We start from the raw sequence: 19,708 nt of genomic DNA, 5'->3' as shown, positions 1-19,708 counted from the left end.
CCTCCTTCTTAGGGCTGAAAAAGAGATGGGTTCCTACCAGTTTGGACCAGTTCGGCCGAGTAGGTATTAACTCAGCCGGCCACGCCACCAAACCGGTTCCATTGGCAGCGCCATAGGCACAGCCATCTTGTTTTTTTTTTACCTACTGTGCTTGCGCGCATAGCACACATTAAGTGCATGCACACCCAAAGCGTGTGAACCAGCAGTAGAAGAAGCCCGAACCCATCCCTGGTCAGGCTCAAGGGGTAGGCTTCATCCTAAGGTAGGACTAGACCAATGGTGTGATTCAAATAATTTAACAACCAGTTCTCCTGGTTGGTTGTCGTATGAGGTATGGCCCATTTCCATCCACATGCAAGACAAGCCTCCCGTGATAGCCAACCTGGTTCACTGACAAAACCGCGAAGCCCTTTTCCGCGCTGACATAACCACGGAGGGCAAATCCACGCCGTCCGAAGCTCTAAGGAAAAAGGCAACCATAGCGTGACGACATAACCGCGGAGGGCAAATCTGTGCCTTCCGAAGCGCTCAGCACCCTAACCCTAACCCTAACCCTAACCCTAACCCTAAACCTAACCCTAAACCTAACCCTAACCCTAAACCTAACCCTAAACCTAACCCTAACCTAACCCTAAACTTAACCCTAAACCTAACCCTAAACCTAACCCTAAACCTAACCCTAACCTAACCCTAAACTTAACCCTAAACCTAACCCTAAACCTAACCCTACCCCTTACCTTAATTTAAATCGGCTTTCTGTTGCCGCGCTGTTTTAAAGCGCCCTTCTGTCGCCACGCTGTTGTCGCCGTGGTGATGACGTCGCTGTGATGACGTCGTGGTTTTAGTGACACGGTATTGTCGGCGCGCTTTTGTCGGGCGCGCTTTTGTCGGGTCACGAGCCAACCTGACCCTGGGTGAACCAGTTGTTAAATTACACCCCCTCACTATCAAAGTGGATCCTGGGCACTGCACTGGGCTGCAATGGAGAAACGAACAACTAAGCGGCTGCCACAAGGGAAGAGGGAGGAGCTGGGAGAAGAAAGAGGGAAAACAGCCTTCTCCTTCCCTCACACCAGCCACCTCATTGCCCGTTGTAGCGCAGCACCTAGGATTCACTTTGATAGCCAGGGGGAAGTGTATAATTTAACAATTCAACAATTTAATTCACCCAAAGCAGTGTGAAACGGCTGAATCTCACCACTGGACTAGACTGCATGGTCCCTCGGTTTCTAGCCTGATCCCTTAATCACTACACCGAAGTGGCTCTCTTCTGTTTATTCATTAAACATATTTATGTGGCCATCCAATTCACACACAGTACTCTGGATGGCTTACAGCATTAAAATCTTACAAAATAAAAGACCCCTATCCCCCTCCATCTCACTCACACCCTATGTCAATCTGGGATCTCCAAGCTCACTGACAGAACCATGCCTTCCAGAAAAATATCGAAGTGAGGGCAAAATCTTATCTCTGGGAAAATGATGTTCTTTGCTGATAGATGGCTCCCATAATGTACTTTGCCTTCTCACTTTAGTGTGTCAGACAGATGTAACTGGAGAAGGTGGTATAGATTTCACTTATAGGGATCTTAGCGCAAACACTATGTAATATCATAATGTGATAACAATGTATGTTCATGGGTTGAGGAAAGAAACAAAGAGGACGATTTAGATTTAAACGAAATGTGTCTGTTATCACTCCTGTCTCTTTTTGAGCATTCAGGATAAAATGATTTTTTTTAAAAAAGACCTATAGATGTACATTCTAAATTCTGGCAAGAAAGTCCTATTTTACGATCAGAGCTTTTCTAAAAACAGAAATACTTTTGCTGAGGATGCTCAGCCTCCTCTCTAACAGAGGTTTACTATAGGTTTTTTCCCCTTTTGTTTAAACAAAAACCTACCTTCAATTGAATGTTTTGTTTTTGCTTTAACAATATTGAATTTTTGAGTTGGCTATAATTGTTCGGATTTAATCTAGATTAAGGGGATGTGATGGCTCAGTGGCTAAGACGCTGAGTTTGTCGATCAGAAAGGTCAGCAGGTCGGCAGTTCGAATCCCTAGCTCTGCATAATGGAGTGAGCTCCCGTTACTTGTCCCAGCTTCTGCCAACCTAGCATTTCAAAAGCACACATGTCTTCAGACAACGCTGGCTCTTCAGCTTTGAAATGGACATGAGCACTACCCCCTAGAGTCAAGAATGACTAGCACATATGCGTGAGATGAACCTTTACCTAATCTAGATTACCAATATAATACCTTTTCCAATTCTTAAATTCTATTATTGTTCGCCACTAAAAAAAAAAAAGAGCAAGACATTATTTCTTTATACTGTACCAGTAATTTAATATAATCCGAATCTCTTTCAAAAAGTTACACAAAATAGACATGAAGGAAAGAAAGATGCAAGCAGGTATGAACTTGCCAGCTTCTGGTATTCCAATTATTTTTGCCAACTTGTGTGGATGTGGATGTATTTACATACTGACATATAATCCTGGAAACAGAATGAGCACTAGCTCTAGATAAATGTTCTGGTGAGATACCAGGCAAAAATAGACTACAAAGGAAAAGCAAAGGAAATATCTCAAAAATGATGAATTGTCTAACAGCACAAGCTTAGCATTAGTTGAAATGAAGCCGTTTCTAACACTGAATCATTCTGATCAGTCAAAAGCAGCTATTTCACTAAGAGTTGCAATGGATGTTACTTTAGTGCAGGGATGTCAAACTCACATCGTCACTGCGGTGTCACATGATGTATTGGGACCTTTTTTCCCCTTTGCTAAATTGGGCGTGGCCAGCATGTGACACATCCAGCCCACATGTCCATCTGGATCAAAAATCCAAAGAGCTGCTTCTGAAGAGAGAGTTCTAAAAGATTTATTTACAGAACAATACAAAATACTTAAAAGTCAGGAAATTTTATTGAACTAAGAATGATGACCAGGAAATTTATGTTTTAAAACAGTTGTTCCCGAGTAATTTGTATGAATCACCTTAGGGAAAGTTGCACACCAAAGGTCTATTTCTTAGGAAAAGTTGCCAGTCAAACCATGTGGATATTTGATAAAAAGAAATGGATGTACAATGTGGATATTTTTCCCTCTCTTGCAACAAACAAAACACAATTGACTGAAATACTGATGTACTAACATAGCTAGAAAAGCAGGTCAGATTTTGTTTTTTTTTCCCTCACAGCCTTGTTCATAATGCCAAATACTTTACCAGTATATATAACCAGTATATATAACCAGGTAAGGTTATTTCATCTCTGGCCAATGTTATGCTGTAAATTTAGTTTTCTGGCTGTTTAGCCCCAGTTATATATATATATATATATATATATATATATGTATGTATGTATGTATGTATGTATGTATGTATGTATACACACACACGTACATACATACATATACATATACATATACATATACATATACATATACATATACATATACATATACATATACATATACATATACATATACATATACATATACATATATATATATATATATATATATATATATATATATATAGTGTCACAACCCCTGGTAAGCCCCAATTATGGGAGGAAGCTAATTGCTTCCATCATCTGTCAATCGGCTCATCACAAGAGTCCATCACGACAGAAACCCAATATTTTTACTGTTGCCTTTGTTATATTTGTGTTTTATTTGTGCTGATAAATAATTTTACTTATTTATCAGCACAAATAAAACACAAACACACACACACACACACACACACACACACACACACACACACACACACACATATATATATATATATATATATATATATATATATATATATATATATATAAGTATCTGCAGGGGTGGTACTCATTTCCATTTCAAAACCATTGATTCAGTGCTGTTTAAAGACATTTCAGTCATACGACCAGCATGAGGTCACAGAATAGCAATAGCAATAGCAGTTAGACTTATACCGCTTCATAGGGCTTTCAGCCCTCTCTAAGCAGTTTACAGAGTAAACCGGGTCCTCATTTTACCCACCTCGGAAGGATGGAAGGCTGAGTCAACCCTGAACCGGTGAGATTTGAACAGCCGAACTGCAGAACTGCAGTCAGCTGAAGTAGCCTGCAGTGCTGCATTTAACCACTGCGCCACTTCGGCTCTTATGCCATTACCTTCCAACCAAAGTCGTTCTTATTTATCTATTCACATTTGCATGTGTTCAAACTGTTAGGTTGGCAGGAGCTGAGAAGAGGACAGGAGCTCACCCCATTGTGTGGTGCTTGGGTCTCAAACTTGGGCTGCCAGCTTTCCAGCTGACAAACCCAGTATCTTAACCACTGAGCCACCGCACCACCAGCGATTACTGGATATAATTGTGTAGAATTATTTTTCCTATGTGTACCTATGTCTCCCTCTTCTTTTCTTTCAAACAGTCACTTTCTCCTGTCTCCTCCACCACCAGCCCCCCCAAAATTAAAAGGACTTCCTGTCATACTCCATGCAATGGGCATGTTGAAATAAATCAACTCCTTACTTTTCTGATATTTCTTCTGTATTATTTATCCACATTTTCAGCTTTAGAGAGAGAACTCAAATCATGTGGAAATGATCTGAGACAATGTTTATAAACTTTTATCTTTACCTGCTTTACTTTTACTGGTTTTTTTTTCCCCATTTCTCATTAGGCATACATTCTTCTTCCAGATACAGATCTTTTAAATTGAAGTTCTCTTCTATTCCTAATACTGAAAAACCAATAATTTGAAAAGCAGTTCACCTTTTCAATGCACTTTCTGCTTAAAGCTCAGAACACAAGAGCTGGCATATTATTTGATCTCGTGAGCACATGTTTTATTTAATTGTTGCCATTCTGTAGGTTTTTATGGGGCAGAGCTGACAAGAATGCTTTATCATTCCCCCATGCTGCATTACTTTATTCTAAAGTAGCTTCTTACCAGACAAGGGATATGAATACATAGATATTGTCGTTACAGAGACAAGTCTAATTTTAATTAAAATATTGGCAGCTTGCTAGTCTGTGTACCTTGAACTATACCTTCTTCAAGTGAAATTCATATATCCCTAATTAATTATTGCTGATCCTTCTTGTTTATACCAGGTGATTTCCAAATCATCCGCAAGAAAACCACAAATCAGGTTAAAAAGGCAGCACACAAGTGCATATTGAAAGAAGAAACAAAAAAGAATATGTGAAATGCTCAGACATGACACTTATGTTAATAAATAACATAAGTTCCTCACAGATGAAGGATAAATTTTCTGTTTGAACATAGTAAGTCAATAGTCAACAAATATGTGTATTACAGAAGGGAGGAGAAGTTATAATTAAGCCAACACATTCCCTCTTTTCTTTGCTCCCATTGGTCAGAGTGCCTGTCAAAGAATCTACACATGCCAATTCCTAATATTAAAGTCCAAATGTCACCATAAAGTGTTGTGTCTGGTTCAAGCAATATCCCTGAATTGTCAATGATATCCAGCCAAGGAATTCTGTATGCAGCTGAAGGAAGGAGACTTTCATTTTGTACTTGTTTTATAGCCCATCTTTATTGTTTTTTGTATAAATAACTTAAAGTGACAACCACACACAATACTCCTTCTTCCTCCTATCTTCTCCACAGCAACGTCCTGCTTTTGAAAGGTTTTGAAAAAGCTTTTGACAATCGCGTGGCTCACAGCTGCTTTAAAAAGCTAAAAAAAAAATAGCTGAAAGTGAAACAAAAAGTTGGCCACACCCACCCAGTCACATGACACCACCACCAAGCCACACCCACAGTTTGGGGGGGGTGGTATTAGATTTCACCACTGCCCAGTCAGTTGTCATGACTAAGGAGGGACTAGAACTCGCAATCTCCTGGTGATTGCCCCAAAGTTACCCAGCCAATTTACATGCCTGAAATTGGGATTAAAAACTCACAGTCTCCTGGTTTCTAGCCTGGTGCCTTAAGTGCTTGACCAAACTGGATCTCATCTTGAATTGAGAACTGAAAAGTCGTTGTGATTTGGAAGAAATTACAGAGTGAAAAATAGAACTGAAACCAGAAGCATTCTTATTAGGACTATTAGACCAAAAAAATAGATAAATAATCTCAATACATAATCATACACATACTCACTGCAGCCAGGATTACTTTTGCACAAAACTGGAAAAAAATCAATATACCTGCAGATGAAACAATAATTAGAAAAGTACTCAAACGAGCAGAGATGGACAAAAATGATAATAGAAGCAAAAGAAAGAGAAGAATCGAATTTTTATAAAATATGGAATAAAATTTATAAATGGTAGAAAACAGAAGCCAAAACAGAAAATAGAGAATGCAAATATATAGTGATATAAATAATCAATATTATTATAAGTGTTAGCAGTACTGTTGTTATATTATAGGACAAGGTTAAAGCAACAGGAAAGCAATGCAGAATGGAGAATTATAAAAGCTAAACAGAAAAGCTGATACAGAAGGCTGTATAATTACTTTATATTGTTATGTATGTTCTGTGTTTTGTTTGTTCTTGTGTTGTTTTTCATTCTGTTTTTAAAGATTAAAACATTCAATAATAAAAGAGAACTGAAAACTTATCCTGAACTGAGAACTTGTGCTCATTCTACAGCAATGTATACTGTTGTTCTGCCATTTAAAAATGGTTAAATCAAGTTAACCTAGCAGCCAATAGCCCTTATTACTGTCTTGGGCTTCCATTTTCTCCATCTGAGCAATTCAACAGTGGGATTCACTGTTCTGGAGAACTATAGGCTCTGCTTGGAATGAAGGATCAAAACAAAAATGCACCACAATAAGAGTGAATCGTAAAAGTTCATTGAATTATAATTTATTCAGCTCAGTATGTTGCAGTTATATTTGTCATAGACACTGCACAGCAAAACAATGCTGTTGTGTTGCCTTGGTGATCCGTTTCACAGCGAAACACAGCGGATGGCATCACTCTATAAGATACATTACAGCGGGAATCCCACGGTCCTGTTTTTCTTTGGCAGCCTTATTACACTTGCCTTCCAGTTGGTTGCAGTAGAGTTGGGAGAAATGCGTACATCAGAGGAAAACTGGCAGGAGTTTGCTAGAGGTACAAAACTTAATTGTTTGTTAAGCATCTGGTTGCAGAGTAACAGGAGGATGTCAGAGAAGAAGAGACCAGCTTCTTGAAGATGCTGAAGAAAGTAGAGGCAGAGATAGCAATAGCAGTTAGACTTATATACCGCTTCATAGGGCCTTCAGCCCTCTCTAAGCGGTTTACAGAGTCAGCATATTGCCCCCAACAGTCTGGGTGCTCATTTTACCCACATCGGAAGGATGGAAGGCTGAGTCAACCTTGAAGAATGATTAAGAGGAGCAGTAAAATGCCTGCTGTAAGACAACTTGGAATCAGTCCAAAAATCAAAACGGAGGACCTCTGGAATGGAGGGTAGAGAAATAAGAAATGAAACTCAGGAAAAGGTTTTTTAAAAAAACTATGGAGACATCGCTCCTTTGAAGTAGCATAGCTGAAGAATTAAATACCAAAAGAATTACAGGAATACTACTTTTCTTTCTTGAAAACTAATTTGAGTGACAGTTTGGTCTAGTGGTTAAGGCACCAAACTAGACCACTGGAGGCCAGGAGTTCTAATCCCACCATAGCCATGAAAGCCAACAGAGTGACTTTGGGCCAGTCACTCTCTCCCAGCCCAATTCATCTCACAGGATTGTTGTTGTGGGGAAAATAAGAGGAAGGTATGTTGAATATGTTTGTTATCTTGAGTTATTTGTCAAAAAAATAATAATAATTAGGAAGTCAATACAACTTCCAGAGTAGTGGGGCCACTAGGATACATCCATTACTGCCCAACTGTCATGTTTCATACAAGCTTCTGAAAATTCTTCAAGGACCAATTTATCAAGAATACATTACAGCAATCCAAACAGGAGATGACTAAGATGTGAATGCATAAAAGTAATACTTCCCAATCTAGGAATGGCTTCATTTGGCACCTAATATGTAACTGGGAAAAGCTTTCCTAGTCATAGCTGTTACTTGCTCACCATGCAAGAGTTGTGAACCTAGGAAGAACCCCAATTGTGAACCATCTTTGAGGGGAGGAGTAGAAGTCTATTCAGAATCAAAGCTGGTATGTTTTTGGAATCATTAGTCCCACAAACCCAACACTGGTTGCTCCTAGGGGATTCTGAGTTTGTTTCTTCTCATCCAATCCTGACAGTCTTAAGGCACTGAGATGCACTCCTGCAGAATTGTCTGTTTGGCCGATGGCTAAGACCAGAGGTGAAATCCAGCAGGTTCTCACAGGTTCTGGAGAATCGGTAGCGGAATTTTGAGTAGTTCAGAGAACTGGCAAATACCACCTCTGACTGGCCCAAGAATGGGGTGGGAATTTTGCAATATCCTTCCCTCAGGAGTGGGATGGGAATGGAGATTTTGCATTATCCTTCCCCTGCCACGCCCACAGAACCGGTAGTAAAAAAAATTGAATTTCACCAGTGGCTAATTCAATTCAATTTATTGAGTTTGTATGCCGCCCTATTCCCGAGGGCTAAGACTTATTGATGATACCAAATCCTGTTCAAGAAGATGACCCACCCCAACAGTACTTCCTGTAAGTACTAGAAAGAAATGGGACAGTCCACATAGTAGGGAGCCTTTGAGTGGAACATTTTCCCATTATTACCACCCCCATTGAAGCTACCTCTTCAGGAATGAAAAGAAATCCCAGCAATCTATTAGCACATGCTTCCAGAAGAAGTATGAGCTCCTTTTGGTGTCCACTCAAACTCAAGACATGTCTCTACTGTAGGCATCTCCTCTGCTGCTATTTCTCTCTGTCAGCTTTATAAGGTAGACCAGACTAAAAAAACTATGCCATGCAGGTGAATACTACTTTTTATTGTAACAGCAATAATAGAATCTTGCAAGTCTGAATGTGCTTCTCCCTCCCCTCCTTCATATGAACTACAGAGGGGTTTATCTTTGATATTTTCTCAGGTTACTTTCTTGGCCTGAGTTCAGATTTCTCTTATCTATTGTCTTGGTAAGACTTCTTCCCTTTATCTTTCAAGGCCCTTCCCTCTGTTCTCCCTGAGCAACTCAGGGAAATAAGGAGCAGCAGTAGACCTGTGAGAGGTGAGAGTCAGCTCTCTGCAATCCCCTTAAGCATTCTAACCATTTCCTTCTTCCAGCAGGTATCTAAAGTCTCAAGTCCATCACTTATCAGAAAAAAACTTCAGCTGCCCTCTGAAAGGCAAGGAATTCATTAGATGCCTACTAGGTTCTTCTCAACTATGGAGAACCACATAACTCCACATCAGTGCTTCCACTGACTTCACAGCCATTTGGGGGTATCATGATCAGCTGGACTGGTCTCAGCTAAGCACCAAGTCATTCCACAAGTCATCTGAACTGATGCTAAGCCCCAACAGATTGCAAATGATTTAGAGGGGCTTTTAATACAACAAGCGCAGGAAGAAAAAAACTTTCCATTCCAACCCCCCCACCCCCCCAAACCACCATGTCCAAAGTTATATTGCCACTAAAGACTCTAAAGACCAACATATTGTTCCTGGATTAGGAGAAGAGCCTAAAAGCACCGGGCTTAAATTGTCACCAGATGGTTACTAGGACTGCTTCTTCACTCTCCAAAAAAATAATATCCCTCTCACAGGTGGCCCAAACCAATGGCTCAGCTTTAGCAGCTGTGGCTCATATGGCTTTTCCTTCAAAGGCAGCTAAATCTGTAGCTAATGCAGAAAGGATAACGTTCTGTCCAGAGAGCCATACAACATGCTATGGTTGCACAGAAGAGCAATAAAATAAATACAGAAAGTGGCAAGTTTTAGCACCTGGCTGGGATGCATTGGCAGTTGCTAAAATTGCTAATACATGTACTGCCCTAAGGGTGTTGGTGTCCTTTTTATCACAAAGCAGACACACACACAGAGAGAGAGATTGTTCTCACAGATATCTCCTCCCCATTGTTGGGGATCTCTGAAGATATAGGGATGGACTCCCCAGTGGTCAAAGATTGTATGTGTTACCTCCACATACATAAACTCGCAATACAATTTAATTATTTTGGGAGAAGTGTAGAGGGGGAAATGTTTCTGTTCGGAAGCGGAGTATTAAAGCGAAATATAAACTGAGTTCCTATCTTGAATGTCCTACACTAAACCGATGGGCATGCAGGGTTAATTGCAAAGGAACAAAAAGTCAAATTCTGCATGAAAATTTCTGGTTGTTCTTTTATTCATATTGTTGCTTGAATACTTCTGACTTCAGGCTCTAAAGTTCTATGTTATGAGGTGCTGCTAGTCTCCTGATGGGGACGCAGTGGCTTAGTGGCTAAGACACTGAGCCTGTCGATCAGAAAGGTTGGCAGTTCAGTGGTTCAAATCCCTAGAGCTTCGTAATGGAGTGAACTCCCCTTACTTGTCCCAGCTTCTGCCAACCTAGCAGTTCGAAAGCATATAAAATGCAAGTAGAAACATAGGAACCACCTTTGGTGGAAAGGTAGCAGAGTTCCATATGCCTTCAGCATTTAGTCATATCGGCCACATGATCACGGAGATGTCTTCGGACAGCGCTGGCTCTTCAGCTTAGAAATGGAGATGAGCACCGCTGCTTAGAGTTGGGAATGACTAGCACATATGTGCAAGTGGAACCTTTACCTTTCACCTAGTGCCCTGATGCAGATTGTATCTTGAGAAATAGGAGCAGATGGATCAACTGAGCATAAAACGAAGTTATGTGCATTTCATTTGGATAAAGACGTTTGGCATACTTATAACATCATACAGGTAGTATTATGTATAACCATTTGTATAAAGACTATTCAAAGTTACAATGATACTAAAAAAATGAGTTATGGCTGTTTCTCATACTTATAACTTGCAAAATCCCCATGGTCACATGATCAAACTTCATATGCTTAACAACCGGCTCATATTTATGACAGTTGCAATATGCTGGGGTCATTTTGCCACCTTCTGACAAACAAAATCAATGGGAAAGCCAGAACACTTAACAACTAAGAGCCGAGGTGGCGCAGTGGTTAAATGCAGCACTGCAGGCTACTTCAGCTGACTGCAGTTCTGCAGTTCGGCTGTTCAAATCTCACCGGCTCAGGGTTGACTCAGCCTTCCATCCTTCCGAGGTGGGTAAAATGAGGACCCGGATTGTTGTTGGGGGCAATATGCTGACTCTGTAAACCACTTAGAGAGGGCTGAAAGCCCTATGAAGCGGTATATAAGTCTAACTGCTATTGCTATTACTAACTGCAGTAATTCACTTAACAACTCTAGCAAGAAAGGACAGAAAAACTCTTCCTAGCACAGTACAAGATAAACACACTCCAGCCTCAACTTTTTTGCTTTTACACATTAATATATAACTAGCCATTTCTATAACACCAAATCTTTCTAAACAACAAAACCAAAATCGAAGTTTCATTTTTTTTCTTCATATGCACAAATTCCAGAAATGATATCCAAATAAAAACATATTTTCCTTTTTAAATAATCAAGTTAACCATTCCTGCTTTATCTTCCTTGCTATGAAAATAAGGTCTACTTGCACCTAGTAATCTGTATGTCACCATTTTTATTAACAAAATTTATTGTATTCGGTAGGAAGTTAGTACCCATCCCTCTCCTAGGAAAATGAGATATTTTAGAAAATATTAAAAGGGCAGAATATTTCCCCTAAAAGAGAGGCAGAAACTCCCCCCGCCCCAGGCCACCTCCACCTTTGTCAAAGGGCCATTAAGGCCTGAGCCAGTCCATTCCACATAACAAAGATCTACCTCCCTCAGGCAGAGCCATAGGAGGAATTGCCCAAAGTCCCTTCATTACATCATCACCCAGGAAGACTCAACCAAGCCTGGGACACAGACAACCTACAAAGTTACCCCTGCATGGCCCCATGGGAATCTGACAACCAATCAGAATACAAGCTCAAATTCAACAGCTCAGGGAGGGCAAAAAACCCAGGCACTCTCAGCATCTCTTCCCTTTTTGACCAGGACCTCAAACCACGTGGTCCTGTCCCCCATTAAAACCATCTTTCCAAGCAGTCTCCATGTTTCCAGTGTCTTTCCCCCACTTGGAAAAAGAACCCAGATGGACATTTCTTCCAACAATTCTTTCAAATTCTTCAAATGTATAGAAGTCCTGAAGCATTCAGAATGTAAAAAGTATTTGTCAGGATAAGGAAGATGGAGCTGGGGATGGTGGGAAACAGAACTGCCTACATGCCTTTGTTCTCATTCCATATATAATCCCCCTGTGCTAGAGTGAATGCTTACAGAAAGTGATTAGGAAAGATGAGAAGGTACCGTTTTAGAAACAATAGAGGGATGTAATGGAAATCTGGAGTGATTTGCAGAGCATCAGCTGGTTCAGTTGAAGAGACTGTAAGTAAGCACCTTTGGGAGATCCTACACAGCGGAGAGCACAGCATGAGCAGAGAAATCAGCAGTCTTCATTTCTTTCCCTTTTTTACGGTTTTCAACACATTAATAAAAGCAAAAGTGAAATGAAGGTGAGATCTATCAACTGCCTGTCAATTGGAAGTCTGCACCTGCTTAAATAAACAGAGAAACAAAATGGACTGCCTGTCCCTGTGTGTTACACTTAAGCAGGCAAATATAAAGTAGTAATGGAGGGTTTTCTGCCTGGGCTTTTAAAAGACTGACAATTTCCTGGTGTGAAACGTTTGATTCAGTTGCATAAAGCAGGGCAAACAGCATGGCTGTTTTGCAGTGCCATGCCTCAGCATTCAAAATCCTGAAACCAAGCCATTGCAGCTACTGGGTACTCTTAATGAATTTGCTCCAGTTTGTTCTATTATTCCGATTCCTGCTGGAGATTTTGCATTAACTTGAAAATTAGGGATGAATTTGGAGATTTTGCTTGGTGTGACATGACAACGAGAAAATGATGAAAACAGGAGGGGCCCAGAAGACTAGGTTTTTCAGCTATCTTCATCAGAAATTCTTTCTGTAGCCAATAGGTATGTACACACACACGCACGCATGCATACACACGCACACACATACAAACACATACACAAAAAGAACAGAAAAAGGAAGGAAGAACATCTGTTGGAAGAAACGTCCATCTGGGTTCAGTTCCAAGTATTGAAAAAGACACTGGATGCAATGGTGGCTGTTTGGAGAGAAGGCTTATTGATGGTGGACAGGACCACATGACTTGAGGTCCTGGGGGAAAAGGGGACCACATACCGTGAATATCTTGAAGAAAAAAGGGAAGAGATGCTGAGAGAGCCTGAGTTTTGCACCCCCCTCTTAGGCTCTGCCTTGGAGCTTCCTGTTCCTGTGTAAGAAATGAATACTGGTTGGTCAGTCAGACTCCCAGGGGGCAGGGGTCTTAGCTAACTTTGTAGGCTGTCTGTCTTTTGAGTCCCAAGCTTGGTTGAGCTGTTGCTGGGTGATGATGTAATGAAAGAGCTTTGGGATTCCTATTATGGTTCTGCCTGAAGGAGGTAGATCTTTATTGTGACTGGCTCAGGCCTTAATGGCCCATTGACAAAGGTGTGGGGGGGGGGGGTTGGAGTTTCTGCCTCCCTTTTAGGGGGAATAGTCTGTCCTTTTAATATTTCCTAAAATGTTTAATTTTTCTAGGAGAGGGGTGACTGCTAACTTCCTACACATCCCATTTCCACACCTTACAGAGCCCGCCTTATAAAATCTTAGGGGATTAATTCTGATTCGGGCTAATGCAATTTTGAGAAAGACAGCTCCTCTTGCTCTACTGTTAAAAGCTCAAGACATCAGTATGCTCTACTCACATCCTCAAATTTCATCATCACACAATTACCCTGTGGGATGTCACAAACTGAGCAACAATCCAAAGTCATATACAGGTAGTCCTCAATTAGCAGTATATGAGAGACTGCCACAAAAAAGATTTATTCACCAAAGCACCTGAAGGCAGGACAAACAATGGATGGAAATTAATCAAGGACAGGAGCAACATGGAATTGGGGAGAACAGTGAGGACAACTAACCAGTGGAACAGCTTGCCACCAGAAGTTGTGGGTTCTTCATTACTGGAGGTTTTTAAGAAGAGGTGGACACTCTCTTGTCTGAAATGGTATAGGGTCTCCTGCTTGAGCAGGGGGTTGGGCTAGAAGACCTCCAAGGTCACTTCCAGCTCTATTTTGGTTGATTAATTGATTGATTGACTTCCAATCACAATTGGGACCAGAATTTCCATTGCTAAGCAAGGCTGTTGTTAAGTGAGTCACACCCAGTTTTACAACCTTTTGGTCATGGTTGTTAAGCAAATCACTTGTTTAATTTTTTAACTGAATCCAGCTTCCCCTATTGACTTTGCTTGTGGGAAGATCACAGATAGTGATCATGTAAACCCAAATGATGCAACTGTCATAAATGCATGCCAGTTGCCAAGGGCTCAAATTTTGATCATGTTGTAATGGTTGCAAGTGGAAGTACCGGTCGTAACTCACCTTTTTTTCAGTGCTGCTGTAACTTTGAGCAATCGCTAAATCAGGGGTATCAAAGTCGACCCCATTGTGGGCTGTATCAGGGTTGGGCATGGCCTGGTTGTTGTAGCCAACTGGCACAGCTGGGGTGGGCCGAGGGTGGCATGGGCCAGTCCCTTTCCATCTCTGGGACAGCCCTGCAGGACAACTCTGGGACCATTGTGGGGCATGTTTGACCCGTATGCGCTAAATGAATGCTTGTAAATTGAGGACCTGTCTGCAATGAGCATCCAAGACTATCTGCAGTCTTGAACCACAATTAGTCCAACAGCTTAACCACTGCACCATAATGACTCTTTTGTCCCTGATTTTCCCTCCTTTTATTCAAATCTTTATCTTCTTTTTTTTGCCTCTGGGGAATCAGGATGGCCTGGCATGTATGTATTTTGATTTATACTGTTGGAGACTGAGGTTTTAAATTGCTGGAGAATTTGTGAGGGTAACTCTATTGGTTTTTTTAATTGGTTGTAATTATGATTATGTTTTATTTTTCTGTTTACTATCCATTTTCTGTTTACATTCATTAAGATTAGAGACCAATATCATAAATTTCTCTTTATCACAATTTTATCCATTTGTGATATAACATACAAAAGCAAATACAAAAGCAAAAAGAAAGAGGAAGAGGGAAGGGGAAGGGAAAAATGTGGAGAAGAAGGGGGAGAAAGAAAGAAAAGACATTGACTTCAAACTCCCTTTGGTGCAGTAGAATGAAGCATTAACATCAAACTTTCAACTTCTTACTTTTACCTAATAGTATAAACTAGCCATTTCTATAACAACAAATCTATCTAATTGGTAAAACCCAAAATCAAAGTTTCATTTTTTCCCACCTCAAGCACAAAGTTCAGAAGTGGTTTCCAGGTAGAAACAATATCTACCATCATCTATCATATTTATATCTATCATAAATTTCTTAAATAAGTAACAAAGCTTCCTGCGAGAGCCACTTTGGTGTAGTAGTCAAGGAGCCAGGCTAGAAACTGGGAGTCTGGAAATTCTAGTCCTGTCTTATGACAAAAAGCCACTGGGGTGACCTTGGGCTAGCCACCCTCAGCCCAAAGAAGGAACCTTGCCAAGAAAACTTGTTCTGCAGGCTGCCAGGACTCAATAGCAATTCAAAGTCACCCCTAAAAGGAATGCTTCCTACAAGTCAATCATTCTTCAAGAATTGAGTTCATGGCCAAATGCACTGACAGTATCTCGGTTACTGTAGCCAAAGTCAGCCAAAAGGAAAGGAGAGATGCTGCTGCTTGAAATCATGCAAATGCTGAAAAGACAGTTCATTCCTGAAATAGCAACTTCCCATTTATCAGGTCTCCAATGTCCCACATTGTACCACCTCACGCAGGAAATTGTGGACTTAACTGCTGCTTTATATTTCAATCAGATACGCAGTGGCTCAGTGACTAAGACACTGAGCTTGTTGATCAGAAAGTCAGCAGTTAGGCAGTTCGAATCCCTAATGGAGTGAGCTCCCGTTACAGTTTTAAAGCATGTAAAAATACAAGTAGAAAAATAGGAACTACCATATTTTTCAGAATATAAGAAGCACCAAGGTTTTGAAGAGGCCATTTTTAAAAAAAATTGGGATAGAGAAGGGGGGAAAGAGAAAGAAATACAGTAAGTAGAGGGAGAGAGAGAGAGTAGTTAGGTAGGAAGGTAGATAAAGGGGGGAGAGAGAGGGAGAGAGAGAGAGAGAGAGAAATACAGTAGATAGGGAGGGAGGGAGGGAGGGAGGGAGGGAGAGTAGGTAGGTTGGTAGGTAGAGGGATAGAGAGAAATAGAGAGAGAAAAAATGCAGTAGATAGGAAGATAGAGAGTCGTTAGGTAGGGAGGTAGATAAAGGGAGATAAGGTAGGGAGGTAGATAAAGGTAGATAAAGGGAGAGAGAAATAGAGATAGAGAACTACAGTAGGTAGGTAGGGAGAGAGTATGTGTGTAGGTAGGTAGGTAGTTAGGTAGAGGGAGGAAGAGGGAGAGAGGGAGAGAGAGAGAAATGCAGTAGATGGGCAGGGAGAGAGAGAGAGGGTACGTAGGTAGGTAGGTAGGTAGGTAGGTAGGTAGGTAGGCAGGCAGGCAGGCAGGCAGGCAGAGGGAGAGAGAGAGAGAGAGAAATACAGTAGGTAGGTAGGGAGAGAGAGAGAGAGAGAGAGAGAGAGAAAGTAGGTAGGTAGGTAGGTAGATGTTTCCATGTGTATTTATCCATGTGCTGGAGAAGTAAATCGCTGACAATCTGCAGCACCTAAGACTTTGTTTCTGCTGGCACAACGCTTTCCGAAAGGGGGGGGGGTTTGCACTCTGCAAATCTCCCAAAAACGGCCCGTTTTCGCAAAAACAGGCCCATTTTTTGTCAAAAGAATTTGCATGCATAGCCTTATGGAGGCTTATAGAGTGCTCTTGGGGGCTGGGGTGGGGGCAAAACTGAGCAAAAATGGGCCATTTTTTTGCTCATTTCTGCCCTCCCCAGACCCCAGGAGCTCTCTGAAAGCCTCCATAGAGCTATGCACGGCCATGTTGGGGAAGGGGCAGGGCTTCGGGATGCAAAAATGCTGTATTCAGTGTATAAAACACACCCAGATTTTCAGCCTCTTTTTTGAGGAAAAAAGATGCATCTTATACTTGTACTTATATATACTTATACTCTTATACTCTGAAAAATACGGTACCATTGGTGGGAAAGTAAAAGCATTCTGTGTGCCTTCAGCATTTAGTCATGCCATCCACATGACCACGGAGACGTCTTTGGAGGGCTGGCTCTTTGGCTTTGAAATGGAGATGAGCACCGCCCCCTAGAGTCGGGAACAACATATGTCCGAGGGGAACCTTTACCTTTCCTTTACTATATTTCGATCAATTAGAATCAAACGGAATAGAGCTGGAAGGGTCCTTGGAGGTCTTCTAGCCCAATCCCCTGCTCAAGCAGGAGATCCTATACCACTTCATACAGGTGGCTTTCTTTTCTTTAAAACTTTTCTTAAAAACCTCCCGTGATGAAGCACTTACAACTTCTGAAGGTAAGCTATTCCACTGGTTAATTGTTCTCACGATTAGGAAGTTTCTCCTTAGTTCTAGGTTGCCTCTCTCCTTGATTAGTTTCCATCCATTGTTTCTTGTTTTGCTTTCTGGTGCTTTGGAAAATAAGTTGACCTCCTCTTCTTTGTGGCAGCCCCTCAAACACTGTAATACTGCTATTATGTCACACACACACACACCCCAGCCCTTCGTTTCTCTAGACTGGCCATACCCAATTCCTGCAATCATTCTTCAAATGTTTTTGTCTCCAGGCTCTTGATCACTTGATCGTGATAAAGCAATTCTGTCTCCTACCCTCCTTCCACCTCTTTTTCCTTCTATCCTTTTGCAGCTATACACATATATCATATTTCTTTCTTATGATTGCACTTGCATGCAACCCAAAAGTGAACTCTGATTCATGGAAGAATATGCCTTAATACATTAGGCAATCTTTAATAAGACACCACTACATTTTTTTTTCCATTTATCTGTACACTCCTCTGGAATCTTTGCAAAAGTGTATCATAATTACAATGTCCTTAGCTTGCAGCGGAGTGGGAAAAATTCTGCCTTTTGCCCCCCTTTCAGAACATTTAACAAAAACTAGTTTCCTTGGAAACACAAAATGGGTTATTAAGTGTCTTTTGTTAAGACACAGGCTTTGGCCAGATATTAAACTGCTAATCCAACTCACAGAAATTTTATAGAGAATTTTACAGAAAAACAGATATAAAAGAAATAGTGGATTCTCTGTCTTGCCTTAATATTAACCTTTCTTCTTTTTAAGTAGTGAAGAAATCACAGCTTTAGTCTGCCACGCACTTCACATAGGACCATGTATATTTCCTGTCTTATTGCAGGAAAAGCATGAACCATTTTGGTCAACCACCCGAGAATGGACTTTCATCATCATCATCTACATCTCCAATGTTCTCTTTCTGTATAAATTATAAGTTGCTATTACTACTTTTAAAGGTGATGCAGTGGCTCAGTGGCTAAGACACTGAGCTTGTCGATCAGAAAGGTCGGCAGTTTGGTGGTTTGAATCCCTAGTGCTGTGTAATGGAGTGAGCTCCCGTTACTTGTCCCAGCTTCTGCCAACCTAGCAGTTCGAAAGCAGGTAAAGATGCAAGTAGAAAAATAAGGACCAACTTTGGTGGGAATGGGCTCTACATGGGGTTGCCCTTGAAGTGCATCCGGCGACTGCAGCTAGTCCAGAATGCAGCCGCGCGAGTGATAGTGGGCGCACCGCGGTTCGCCCACGTTACACCTGTCCTCCGCGAGCTGCACTGGCTACCTGTTGGTCTCCGGGTGCGCTTCAGGGTACTGATGACCACCTTTAAAGCACTCCATGGTAGTGGATCTGAGTACTTGAGAGACCGCCTGCTGCCGATTACTTCCCTAAATCGACCAATTAGATCGCACAGACTGGGCCTCCTCCGAATCCCATCTGCCAGTCAATGCCGACTGGCGACCACACGGAGGAGAGCCTTTTCTGTTGCTGCTCCGACCCTGTGGAACGAGCTCCCCATGGAGATCCGTACCCTCACCACTATCCAGACCTTCCGCGCAGCCCTCAAGATCTGGCTCTCCCAGCAGGCCTGGGGATAGGCTTCCAATTCACCCGCCCGAGTGTTTGATTGTTGAATGAAAGTTGTGTTTTACTATCTTTCTTTGTTCACATATTGTTTTGTTTTTGACCTTGCACCCCCCCCTCCCCCCCCCCCGTGGTTGTAAGCCGCCCTGAGTCCCCTCAGGGAAAAGGGCGGCATATAAATCCCAATAAACTGAAACTGAAACTGAAACTGGAAGGTAACAGCATTCCATACGCCTTCGGTGTTTAGTCATGCCAGCCACATGGCCACGGAGATGTCTTTGGACAGTACTGGCTCTTTGGCTTTGAAACAGAGATGAGCACCTCCCCCTAGCATCGGGAACAACTAGCACATATGTGCAAGGGGAATCTTTATCTTTATTACTGCTTTTGTGTCAGAAGCACCGAAATGCTTCCTGTGGTGAAAGGATTTCATGGCTACATCACTGATGTCTGGGGGATGCCAAGTTGGGGGGTCCTTTGTGTCCCCATGAAGTTATTCACTGAAATGGCACCCATTTACCTGCTCGCAGTCATCCACTTTTGAACGTCTGGTTGG

This window comes from Thamnophis elegans, chromosome 5, assembly GCF_009769535.1.
Source record: "Thamnophis elegans isolate rThaEle1 chromosome 5, rThaEle1.pri, whole genome shotgun sequence".
In the NCBI taxonomy this organism is placed as follows: domain Eukaryota; kingdom Metazoa; phylum Chordata; class Lepidosauria; order Squamata; family Colubridae; genus Thamnophis; species Thamnophis elegans.
This window is presented reverse-complemented; position numbering follows the sequence as displayed.